The 13,552-nt window shown below is 39.3% G+C and overlaps 1 protein-coding gene across 4 annotated transcripts in view; it reads right to left on the bottom strand.

The window, feature by feature from the left end:
- The window catches only part of tnr (tenascin R (restrictin, janusin)), a 160,715-nt gene extending 152,904 nt beyond the window's left edge, over positions 1-7,811 (bottom strand). For all 4 annotated transcript variants that reach the window (XM_070973327.1, XM_070973329.1, XM_070973328.1 and 1 more), the window contains exon 1: positions 7,523-7,811. The gene's annotated coding sequence lies outside the window, so the exon portion shown is untranslated. The remainder of the gene's footprint in view (positions 1-7,522) is intronic.
- Between the last annotated feature and the right edge of the window lie 5,741 nt (positions 7,812-13,552).

The raw sequence follows: 13,552 nt of genomic DNA, 5'->3' as shown, positions 1-13,552 counted from the left end.
ACTGCCTTGTCATCCCAGGGACAGCACATGTTGGGAACAAACAGAGATCTTCCCCAGGACGCCTCCAAGACAAATAAACAAAGTGGGTCTTCTCATGCAGATACTATAGTTACTATCGCATAATATTGTGGCTGATTTTGTCATGATTTGGTTTGCCATGATGATGCTGGGTTCACGTCCCATCTTAAAATCCAAAAGGCTGCAGTGAACTCACTATAAAATGGGGGACAACTCTATTTTTTCGCTGGTAATGCTACACTGTGAGCAACAAATCCGTGGTGAAATCGACAGGGAAGCTAGTTAGCTGTTAGTAGCCAGTGGGCAGCAGGCTCATGTGATGTGTTTGGCCAACTGAGCTAACCACTGATGAAGCTAACAGCTTATGGAGCTCATTAAGCTTACAGAGAACATAGCTAATAGAGCTAACAACAAACAGTGAACTGCAGTTTAATGTGACGACACAAGTTTACAGTAAATAAATGTACTTTAAAAAAAAGTGTATGTAGCTGTTATTGATTACAAAGTGATTTACTTAAACTCATCCTTCATTCTCTTAGTTTTATCATTTTTTTGCAGATACTACTTTATCAGTTGAGTATCTTCAGTAAAAGCGTAAACTACATTTGTTCCAAAAAGCCCAAATGTCAATCTTAAAGAGCTTAACAAGCTATACAATTGAGGCAACATCCATTACTACTCTACTAAACCTGCTGCAAAATGTAATTCTTTAACCTTTTCCCCATCAATGAGACTTTGCAATTACAAACTTTCCCAAAAATGCAAATTAGACACATTTTAAAAGAACATCGTGAGCCTGTACTTCATGCTAATTCATGTATTGAGGGCACATTTTGGAGGTCTTCTTTTTTTTTTTTTTTTTGGCTCGGCGTACAGTGTCACTTTCCTTCCTAAATAAAGGTAACAAAGACAGAACATTTCAGTATCAATATAATGCAGTGTAGCAGCCTGGACTGTACAGCTTCAGATAATCCCCAGTCAGAGGTATCAAACAACGTCTGCCTCTAACTGCTGCACAGTTGTTGTATAAACAGAGCCAGAGCATATTTACCCTTCAGCGAAAGGTGTCTCTTGAGCCGACATGTTTGTATATCTGAACATCCTTCACAGGCTGCCTGGAGGGGCCTCACGCCTGAACTTTAAGCTTTTTACTTCACAGTAGGGAAGAAAAAGCAACTAGTATCAGGGGTCATCTGGAACACTTCCTTTTCCCGCAGGACATGCACACAGCAATGTGCACATACATGATCACACACACACACACACGCCTCCATTCAAACATACAGGTACACATCAGTACCCAGGGACCTACACTGTGCAGTAAATAACTTGAAAAAGAAGAAGACGTTGAAAGAGTTTGAAGACCTTTCCACACTATTTTCCAGTGCAGACACTCAGGTGGGGGAAGGAGGAGAGATTGAGAAAGAAAAAGGGAGATGAGGAGCAAAAATAAAAATGTTGGGGGGGGGGGGGTAGAGAAATAGAGAACAAGAGTGAGTGAGAAGGATGGGCAAGGAAGGGAGAAGAACACGTTAACGTTAAGTACAGTAGCAGTTCAAGTGGAAGAATTCCAGTTTGGATTCAAGCTCCTTGGCTAATGAGGATCATTAACATGGCCCGCCCAGCTCTCTAAACGCTGGGGAGGACTGGACGATGTGGGATAAAAATAAAACCTCACCCATATCCCCACAAGATTCGTAAGGCGAGTGCTTGAATAAAAGATATAGAACATGCTGACCGCAGAAGGTATTTGTTAATGCAACACCGCATGCCATGGATCCAGGAAACAGGGATACTTACCCAACAAGAACACTCAGTTGAACTCTGAACTCTTTGGATTCTGTTTGGAGCAAGCAGCAAAAAAAAAATCCAATATAGATGCCTGTGATTTCCCGCGCTGAAATAAAGACCAAGGTGAATATGTCTCAACTGTGCTCTATTATATGATATAAATCAGAGGCTTAGATCAGTTCGAGTAGGTCATCCCGAGTGGGAAATCTGCCTTAGATGTACCAGATGGAACAGGGAAGAAAATGGCTCAAATGACTGTAAAGCTCTCTGATCTTACACACATATCCTCCATTATTTCAAGTGGGCAGTTCAAATTTCTCACCACATTTTATGATCCTTTGAGCTTTGTCATTTCCTCTCTCTCCACTTGCTGTTTAACACAGTAAAACAAAGCTCCCAAGAGGCTTAGAAACCAATCCAAGCTCCCGTCCTGCTTCTATAAATCATTTGTGATATACAGTACACATCTTTTTTCAGCACTTCCGACCACTTTTGCAGCACGGTCAATTGCATGGTTAAATCAGACTGCATCAAAAAGGTCTGAAAATCCAAATGTCCTTCGTCAGTGGTCCAGAATATAGCAGAGACTTCCTTTCTTGGACATCTTGCCATTGATTCCTGTTTTTTCCCCCTCTCAGCACTGTCACTCCACACCGTTGGGGGCTGTGTATGTGAGATTTACTCCATCTCGTCAGATCAGGCAATCCCAGCCAGCAAATACTGCAAACTTGCTCTTCCATCAGCCCTTCTGTCACAGCACAACTGCTTTTCTTCATCTATTATTTTCTATTAGAGAGGGGAGAGATGCTCACACTGTGCGCTGTGTGAGACCCAAGGCAGTCAGACAGACAAGTGTCTTGATAAGATCAGCATAATTGGCGCATTCATCCGTCTTCTGTTAATAAAGTCCTTTGTGGTCAAGAGATTAACATTGAAGAGCTGTGAGGCTTACTGTTGGTATTGTCTCCAGCATTGGGTTCAGTAAAAGAGCCTAAACTTAGTGGCCACTGCCTTGTCTAAAAAGGCTTCAGTAGCCTTATGTCAGTGGCAGACTACAAAATATCAGGCCAATTCTAGTCTGACTGACAGACACTGGGTGTTAGGAATGAAAATGGGCGTCAGGCCACAACAGCTGATCATTGAATCCTGTGTAGGGTATCATAGCAAACAACAATCAACCCTACATCTGGGGCACGTCATGACGTGCCAACAAAAAACTAGCATATTGGTGCTGCAAGTTGGATCTGTGATCGGGGAAAGGTTACAGTCATTGCCGTTTTCTGAACTCAACACAGCCAGTATCATACACACCACTTCGGACACCAATATTTGTTTATATTCTCATTCATGGAAGTTGGTCCCTAGCACCACCTTCCCAATGACACAATCACACAGGTCATCAAAGACGGCAAAGTACGATTAGTCAGGGACAAACTATGTTCCTCTAATCTGAAACTGTGACCATTATAACAGACAAAAGTATTGTGTAGTCTAAACCTGGAATTAAACAAATCTAACTCCAAATTTATACAAATACAAACAAATAAAAATGCATGTGAAGATGAATATGCTGTTGGGAAAACTGTGAGCTGGCAAACTGATTTTCAGCATTTTTCAGCATTTTTTAAACCATGGTATTGATGGTAACTACTAGGGATGTCTCAAACTGATCCTAAGTATTGGTAGTGGGGCAAATGTGGGCATATTCTAATGGATCGGGATCCGCTAAAATAAAACTGAACAAAACGCAGTGTACCCTGGTTAGCAAAATACACTGATTTGCAAAGCTACACCCGTAATGAAGCTGTTATCTTTCGTCTCTTTTTAGCAAAGAATAGCAATCATCGCTTTTTCCAGTTTAAATGACAAACATCGGCAACAGCACGTAGCTTCAGCAGTTATGAATTGACTCTCTAGCTGATTGTGTCACCTTTTCAGGAGTCACACTCTCCCGGCTAAACTTTCATCCATTTCAATTTAAGGTCATCAACTTTATAGACTTGAATCAGGACTACTGTACTACTACTCCTACAACTACTCATGGAGCACAGAGAAAAGTCTTGGTGAGTAGGCATATGGAGAACAGAGATGCAGGGTGTTTGAGCCATGGAAAAAAGACACAAAAATGGTTTGTAATTAAGGATTTAAAATATACTAGTGTTGATAAATGGGGCTCAGTGGACAGATGTGCTGCTCCTTCAGAAACATCTCTAAATGCAAAGTAGGGCGCAGATTCTAGATTAATTTTAGAACGTCTTAGTTCTGATAGTAGTTAAGAATCATCTTAATATCAAAAAAAACAAGGAACAAGCTGTCCTTCAATTGTTGATATACAATCCAATCAGCACAAGCCTATTTTAAGCATATTTAAGTATATCTTACTCAATACTTTTGCAGTCCAACAAAGTTACAGTATATGGTTCATTGTCTGGTGCTGAATAACATCCAAGGCAAACATGATGATATTATTTCAGGAAAGTAAGTATTTCAGGAAAGATTGATAAATATTGTGATGATGCAGTGATGATGCCATAAAATTATTGGTCACAATAATTTGGTCCACATCCACACATTGCTATACCATATAGCTGGACATCTGCATAGCATTTAGCCAAAGAATAATCCCATGGGGAGAACGGTAGGGGAGGGAGAGAGGCCAGCAGAAAAATAAAAAGGGAAGACTGCATGAAAGAAAGAAAGAAAGAAAGAAAGAAAGAAAGAAAGAAAGAAAGAAAGAAAGAAAGAAAGAAAGAAAGAAAGAAAGAAAGAAAGAAAGGAAAGGTAGCGGTTTACACAAATTATTCAGACAAATGCCCATGTCTGGTTCCTCTACCTTGAAAACATAAATCAGAGCAGTCTACTCAGGATTCATCACACAGACTGAGATGATAGCACAGGAGGCCGTTGAGGTATTTCTTGAAAAGATGAAGGACAGGAAAATGTTCTGTTCACTGATCTCTCTAAGGCTAAACATGTGTAATATAGAAATTGTACAAGTACAAATGAATAATGCACACACTAAACAATTATGAGGATTGCTCTCAAGTTAATAGAACCATGTAATTCCATGTGCCTGTATCTAAACCATAAGAACGCGCATCTAATAAGCAAACAAAGAACGAAAGTGTGGGTGATGGGTGTCTGAATTACAACTGAAAGAAGAACAACCGTTATTTCTGTCCTCTTACTGCAGTTTCTTTTCAGTTACTGTGTTTTAATCTGTGTAGTATCTGATGGACGATGCAGTCACTAATGAGAGCTGAATATGTCCGCATTTAACTGTCTCCCTAACAATAAGTAATGACGGTAGCTTAGCTAACACAATTAACACTGGTGCAGAGAAAAATAAAATTCCCACAGAAAGAAGTATTATGTAAATTATTAATTACTACACAGACGATTGCAAGCTTGTTCAGCTGCCCATTGGCACTCAAATAAATCTGAATGATCTGGAAAAAGAGGACAGGAAAATAGTGAACATAATCCTGTCACACTGAGAATGTGAGAAAAATTCAACAAATACCACCTGCTGCAAAAGCAGTTTATAGAAACAATTTGCCTTTTGCAGTTCAACCACTAAACACAGGCTCTTACCCGGACTAAACCACAACAATTGCAAACAGGAAGCTACAAATAATAAGAGCAAATGATTGGAAAATTTAGCATTTCTTTGAGTCAGTAAGATGCTGCCACTATTATATTTCCATAAATCTGTCGTATACAGTGAAATTATAATGCATGTCCCTGAGAAATCTTACAAATTCTGATGCAATTGTCTAAAAAGGACAGGGTGTCTCACTTTACCATTACAGATGGTAAAAATGTAATATTAGAGCCACAGTGCAGTAACCTGTATTTAATTTGAATTTCAATCACATGATTTCTGCACACTCTCACTCTATATTCAATGAGGGATGCATGTTTTATGAGCAGCAGTTTCCATAAATGTAGTTACACTTGTACGGATGTCTTCTGTGTGTGTTTCTGCATATGTATGTGTGTGACAGAGACGGACAGTGAGGAATGAAGAGACAAAGAGCCACAGAGAGGTAAAGACAAAGATGGAGAGGGAGAGAGAGAGAGAGAGAGAGAGAGAGAGAGAGAGAGAGAGAGAGAGAGAGAGAGAGAGAGAGTCCGTTGTATCCAGGAAGAGAAAGAGAGAAGGAGGAAGAAAGTGATCTCTCAGATTCGGTGTCTCAGCTTAATGACACAGGACCCACATGGGAGAAAGGGAGAGCCAAGCTCTGAGCGAGGTATGATGAATCCAGAGACAGATAACCTCGAGCCTCCCCGCTCACTGCCTAGACACACACACATACACATATACGCGCGCGCGCACACACACACACACACACACACACACAGTCAGAAAAATCTCAGAAATGTTCTCTCTGCGTGTTTCTTGTTTTCACTACTTCTGCCTTTTTCTGTCACTCGGTCAGCGTCCAATATGGTGTCAATACTGAACACTGGATTTCCTCAACCTGCTCCTCTGCTGCGACCGTGGACAATATGTGTGGCTGACTTTGACAAATTAAACCAACTCGATATATGGCAATAACCTTCACAGCATGACATGGAGGGAAACAGGAAAGCAGGAGGGTGGAATTATGGGAAAAGGAGAGGAACAGAGACTGAAAGACAGACGGAGACACATGCAGATGGATGATGAGACATATCAAGCATGGCATGGTATTTCCAAACCAGGTACAGCATGCAAATACATGCTGAGATGGTGCACATATAGACAGACTTTCTAAATGTCACCATAATTAATAATAAGTCACTATGGCTGAAAGACACTTAATTATCTGTGCAGAAAAGGCATTTGATGGGACTTAAAAAGCATTAGAGCTTTTTAACAACTGGCAGATGACTACTAATCCATAAGATGGGGACAACTTTGAGAACTATAATAACTATGTTCACAGATGACTTAACAAATTTGAAAACACAAGATATTTTTCTCAAAGTGTACAAAATGACACCACTTAAGATTATTTGTACATGTAACAAGCACAGTCTATTCCTGTTAAATGAGTTGAATTGTTATTTGAAACAAATTCCCTAAATGTTCCTCCAAACTCAGCAGTGGCATGTCAATAAAAAGAAAATTCTTTAACTGACACAATAAGCTGTCTACTAAAGAAAATACCAGTGGCTTGAGACCAATATCGTTCCCATGACAGTTGTGACAAACTGCCATATTATGGCATCGTCTACTCCAATTAATTTCCTCAAAGCAAGCTTTTATAATGACTCTTTTAAATTGCCCAAGTGGCTGGAATTCACTTGTTACAACAGAAATCTTCTACAACACACACATGCACTTTAACTAAACACACACACACACACACACACACACACACACACACACACACACACACACACACACACACACACACATATAAGCACACAAACCAACAAGAGAGGGTCGTTAAGCAGCTATTGTTGTGTTCCTCTCTGCTCAGCATGATAACGGGCTGATTGATACTAAGGTTCCCCAGATAATCACCTGGCTATGATTATAAATGCTCACTGTCTTGCAAGTGATGCACAAACTACAACAGGAAAGAAAACAGCACAAGGCAAAAAAATACACAACTGTGCATGAGTGGAAATGCAGGACTCACAGGCATGTACACTCTCCTCACAAGCAGAATGCACCTGCCGAACATCCATCCCCATTCCACACAGGCACAAGTTAACTCACCTGCTCTGAGTGACCAGCAGAAAGCTTTCAAATTGGCCTTGGGTAATCTTCTTCCCTCTCGCTGTCTTCACTCTCTCTGTCCCTTTGGCTACTCTCTTGCTCTCGCTCTCACTCTCTCTGTGGCAGTACACGGACGTCCTACGGGCCGCTCACCCTTCCAGTGTGGCTTGGCGTAAGTGCATCGATCTCTCAGCCAAGTGGTACGTGGTCCTGCTGTTTCCACGGGACTCAGATGTGCTCTCTCTTCTCCGCCGCTCACTCTGCCTTGCACAGCTGCAGAGGGAAATATGAGGACGGGCAACGTGGTTGAGTGCTGCTCCACTCTCCCTCTCTCTCTCTGTAGTGAGCTGAGATGCTCTCTCTCTCTCTCTCTCTCTCTCTCTCTCTCTCTCAGGTTGTCAGCTGCTGTGATGCTCACTCTTATTATCTTTTCACTCCGTCACTCTCTCTTCTCATCTCACATCTCTGTTTTGCTGTTTCTTCATTGATTCCTCTGTCTTTCTCTCTCTCATTATTGATCTATGTATCTGTGTCCTTGCTAGTGCAGCCTCTAGTGGCTGCCTTCTCTCCATGCTGCTCATAGTCAGCATCAGATTTTACTCAGAGAACACAAAGCAGTCTTGTGAATTTGCTCGAGGATTTGTGATAGCACCAACATCAGCTAAAAAAGAAAAGAAAAGAAACATTAAAACACAATATATACAGCAATACAACTGACAAGGCTTGCATCTAATAATTGTTTTCAGAATGGACTGATCTCCCAACCATGTTTTAATTAATGTTTAATTTATACACTGTCATATGAACTCATTATATTTCCCAATGCTCAAGGTGACACCTTAAAATAGCTTGTTTAGTTGCACCAACAGTAAAAAAACTAAAAGATAATCAATTTGCAATAAAACAGAAAATAGACAAAAGTCCCCCCCACTGCAGAAGCTTGAAGCCTCAAAATGTTTGGTATTTTTCCATTATCAAACGTGCTGTTTATTAAAAATCCATTATTCAACTACATTTCAGATAGAGCTGCAATGATTAGTCAATCAATATAAAATTAAGTGATTAATCATTTAATCATTTTTGTCATTTTTCAAGAGAGAATCCTTCACATTTTCTGGCTGCAGCTTCTCAACAGTGAGGATTTGATGCTCTTTTTTGGTCATACTTTGTACATACTCATTTCAATATCTTTGAGTTTTGGACTGATGTTTAGACAAACAAGACAACATTTTCTGACATTTCATAGACAGAACGACTAACTGATCAATCAGGAATGGTGTGCAGATTAATCGATAATGAAAATAATCATCATTGCATCCCTGTAAGTGACACATGGTGAACATGTATGTGGGATAGTTAATGGACTTTGACTTCAATTGTCTGGATGTTTTGACCAAAGCACTTATACCAATTGTTTATGAAACTTTACTCTGTGCACTGTGTTTGTGAAGATTTCCAATATTGTTTTTTCAGTTCTGCTTGAGAAGTAATTTAATAAATAAAATTAATGAAATTATTTAATTTAAAGCAAATTTCGACACTAAGCTACAAAATTCTTGGACAGTAAAGAGTAAAATATGCTAAAATAATGATCAGTGCAAGGCAAAGTGCACAATGTGGGCAACAAAACAGAAAACCCCTGAATCTGTCATGACTGTAGGACATTTAAACTGGTCAGTCATTGCCAGATAAAGGTTCTACTGGTTTATTGGCTTATCAGTTTCAACTGTAGAATAATTATATAGCTATCTAATACAATACTTAAGCATCTCACCTACCACTCAAAATGTTCTAATGAATCTAAGTTTGAGAAGACTTGAATAAGCATCTGTGTGGGTATTATTAGCTACTGCTAACTATGTACTTTGGTAATGTTAACAGGTAGCTAGCATAGCTACAAAAGCTATGGTTAGGCTATGGTAGCTAGGTCAAAGCTGTTAGCTGAAAGAGACTTCACAAAGTTTGATATGCTATTATTTCAACAGTCATAAAACTATAATCCCATGATAAGATTAGAAACATACAAGTTATTCTAGGACACTCGGTTGGCATGACGGGTTTAAAGGTGGAAGTTACGTAACCTAACCTAACCTAACCTAACGGTAGCCTCGTGCTACTATAAACAGGTAACGTTAGCTAACGTACTTTAATAACATTCATGTTTTCAGTGCTAACACTCAACGGAGAATTTGGAAGAAACTCACCAGAGATAAGGTAAACATCTCAGTAGTTTTGGTTTTTTGTTTTTGGTTTTTTAAGGGAAATGTGAGGAAAACTCAACTTATTCTAGTAACGTTTGAATGATGTGCATTAAAATCAATCAATCACATCGAACGCAAGGTGACGCTTTTTTCTGAACAGCTGCGCTTAGTGCTGCCACCGGTGGCTGGAAGCTGTACTGCAACAAAAAGGATGGCACCGTTATTTAGGGGGGTCCTGGATCAAATAGGGGGGTCATGCTCTGTACATCAGATCGCCCAAAAGAGTATAACGTTTGAAGTTACTCATGTAATAATGTGGTACCCATCAAGTACAAAAAAATATCAGTAGGCTGCAATAATAACAGTTAGATTGTACTTTAGGCTTGTTCTACACGCTCTGTAAACATATGTTAAATCAAATCTGCACACTTACTTTTATCTTCACACCAGGCAAAAACTTCCACTGGAGATTTAAGAGGTTTAGACAGAGGATTTCTAATGTAAGTGGTAATAAGGACTTTACACTTATATAATCATCATCTATTTAATTAATGCTATTATCTATTAGTTTGAGTGTATTATTATTTGTTTAGTATTCAGATTTTCTGTTTAGTCAGCACATAAGAAATACCAGCTGCCAAGACTGTTGCTGTATTACTTCATGTAAGCATAGAATAATGATGACTTGATTTCCTTTGCTAATTTGTTCACTATCAGTATTCTGCTTTGTACTGTTTTACTGATGTTTTCCTCTTCATGTATAGACACAACCATCAGTCCCTGGTTGAGAGAGAGAAAAAGACATGCTTTTTTCAATACATGCTTATGTTAATACACTAAACAACTACAGGTCTTGTTTCCCTTTTAGTTTTCCCTCATGAAAAGGTTTCCATGCAACCAAAAGATCAGACTTTTTTCTGAGCCTTACCTTTCCTCGTCTTCCTTGCAATGATAAAGCCTTTTGTGCTAACCCTGACTGAGGAGTGCATTTCCTCATCAGTGATGAGTTTTTTGATGGTTTGGATTTGAAGAGGGAGTCAGCATCTTCAGTAACACAGCAGTGGAGGTATAGAGGATGAATGTATCAGCATCTCATCAACTAATGATCAACTTCTGGACATCAGAAAAAAAACTATTTTGTTGCAAACTAAAATAGCCCTGAGCTATGCTTTGCATTAGTGAAGGCAAATATCTGCAGGAAATGATAGCTATAGAAGAAATAATCTCAAACAGAACAGTGGAAGTGAAGAAAAATGTGTTTTTTAATGTTGCTGATTTGTTTGTTGATGTGTTTGTCAGGTTATGATAAAGAGAGGACCCAGGAGAACTGCTGATGTTTTATTCTTAGTAAGTCACACGTGTGCACGCATTCACACACCTCAACTTGTGCTTACAATCATCAAAACGAGGAAGGAGTCAAAGCATATTCACACCACAGGAGATGAACCAAAAATACCTCAGGCTTTCCAACAAACAGGATAGATAATAATTGTGAATTTGTGTGGGAAAGAGTAATGTGTGGGCAGAGTGGCAAGACGCTGGCCTAGATAGGGATCCATAGGGTGCCATTAGCCAGGTATGGAAGGTGAACCTGATGCTGTCACAGCTGATAAACAGACTTGGAGGAGATCACTTTCTGGCTTATGCAGGAATCATCAGGGTGAGCTAATTAGAAATGCTTGACAAGAAACCCCGGGAAAAGATGAACCCAGTTATAAAATAAAACCTCCAGAAGTGTGAGAAAAGTCAAAAAGGTGTTTTCACCTCTTGCTACAACACTCACGCATACTTGTCATGTCCACTGCTCCATTGTTTGAACTATAGAAGGGAATCTTTATAAATGTGCAATTTAAAAATAAACTCACCAGTTTGAGTAAATCTGGGAAAATATAATGGCAGCCATGTGTAAAAGTCCCCTTAGCCCTCCTGAAGATTACAAACTCTCTCTCTCAACAACCATGATGACAAAGTTTAATGTGTATATTTCAAAAATATCCATGCAAGGAATGGGCATGTCTGAAACACGAGACAAAAGCAATATTTACAATGTGTTCAGGGTAACAATGAATCTTTTAAAACCTCCTATGCAAGTTCACAGCAACGGGCTCTCTACACATGGACTCTGCATGTTTCTGTCTCTGGTGAGTAGAAATATTGCTCACACCTCAAAAAAAGGTAATCAAATAAATGCCTACGTGTTTTTCTCCTGGGATCAAATAATCTGTACACATGCTTGTTTTATATAGGGAGCCCCAATCTACATGAAATTATGTTCATTTTGCAGGCGCCTTTGTCCAGTCTGAAATAGACTCTTTCCCAATAGCTACACATAAATAGAAGTGTAATGCTAAATGCTAAATATAAAGTGTCCTGATACATTTCAGCCTGTTTATAGGAGGAGCCATGGATGAAACCATTAGAGATTTGTAATGTAACTGCAGTTTGTGATAAACATTAGAAAATACAATTCACATGCAGAATTTTTTTAGAGAGATGTTGAACTTGTAGATCTGCTGACAATCTTTTGTTGCATTTAAGCAACTCAACAGAACTCTGGTACACTAGATTTTTCAGAATATTGTGTGAATGGAAAAGACAAAGACAGCAGCAAACATGACGCAATGACGCTGTTCACATTATAATGTGATGAAGGGGTGAAAATCAGGTGATGATCCGGCAGACATTTCAAATGAATAAATGCAGCTAAAAATGTTATGTGTGATAGAAAAAGAATTAACAAGAAAGTAATCATAGAAAAAGCAGAACTGAACCCTGCTATCACTACTAAATTGATTGTCTTTTAATAAGAATACGACTCATTAAAATTCAATTCTTTTCAGGCTTGTTTGCATTGCTAAACATTGTAGGCCTTTATTTTCAGTCTTGATTGCACAAAATGTTTAATTATATGTGTGAATATACCTCTTATGGGGGAGAAAAAACCTTGTTTTCTGGGGGGTTATTCGGTGTGGCATTCAAAATCAGCCCCCAATTACAGATCACGTTAATGTTGTATATCTTATCCCAATTAAATTTTTGAAGCTTTTGGTCTTTGTCTTTGGGTGCATGTACGCAGACAGACACTCATAAACAAAAAGATTCACCCAGTCTGAGAAACCTGATCAGAAGCTGAGGTTTGCTGTCGTGCTGTAAAATAAACTGACATGGTAATATATTGTTTCTTCTCGCTGGGCCGCAAATGACGGCCATGATGTCCAAACAGCAAAGCAATGTTGATTATTTTAAACAGCCATTTCCATGCAAAATGCAATAACACAAGCTGTACTGTGCAGAACTCAGCACTCACTGCTGCTCCAGTGCGTTTCCGATTTATTTACCGCTTGCAAGAAACATTCATGGACAAATAAATGCAATGCCAATGGCGTTTTCCCATATTGTACGGCCATTCATTGCATCATTGTCATTTACGGTCCTGAGAAAGTGGACTATTTCATGAAAATTTGATGGTAAAAAATGATTTCAGTCACATGTAGATAACCTCAGCCTGCTTCTGCTGTGACCTCAGCTGCTCCCAATATTCTTCTTCCTGCTATGTCGTCTAACAAGGCTAAACAGGTCTTATTCAATTTTTATGACACTGCATATCTTCTCGAGCAAAGCCCCAGGCAAGGCGGTCTGTATTTACTTGAGATTGGATGTGATGCTGAACTAAAGAAGGCTTTTAATCTCTTCTTATCAACAACTTGGTTATCCTTAGCACTGTAAGCCCTGTTTTGCTTTGCCGTGGAAAAGAAGCTGTTGAGTAAAAAGTCACCATGCAGCCTATGTGGTCAATGAATAATAACACAAAGCTATAGTCTGGGAGGCC

This window comes from Chaetodon trifascialis, chromosome 11 (genome assembly GCF_039877785.1).
Source record: "Chaetodon trifascialis isolate fChaTrf1 chromosome 11, fChaTrf1.hap1, whole genome shotgun sequence".
Taxonomy (NCBI): Eukaryota; Metazoa; Chordata; class Actinopteri; order Chaetodontiformes; family Chaetodontidae; genus Chaetodon; species Chaetodon trifascialis.
This window is presented reverse-complemented; position numbering and strand designations above follow the sequence as displayed.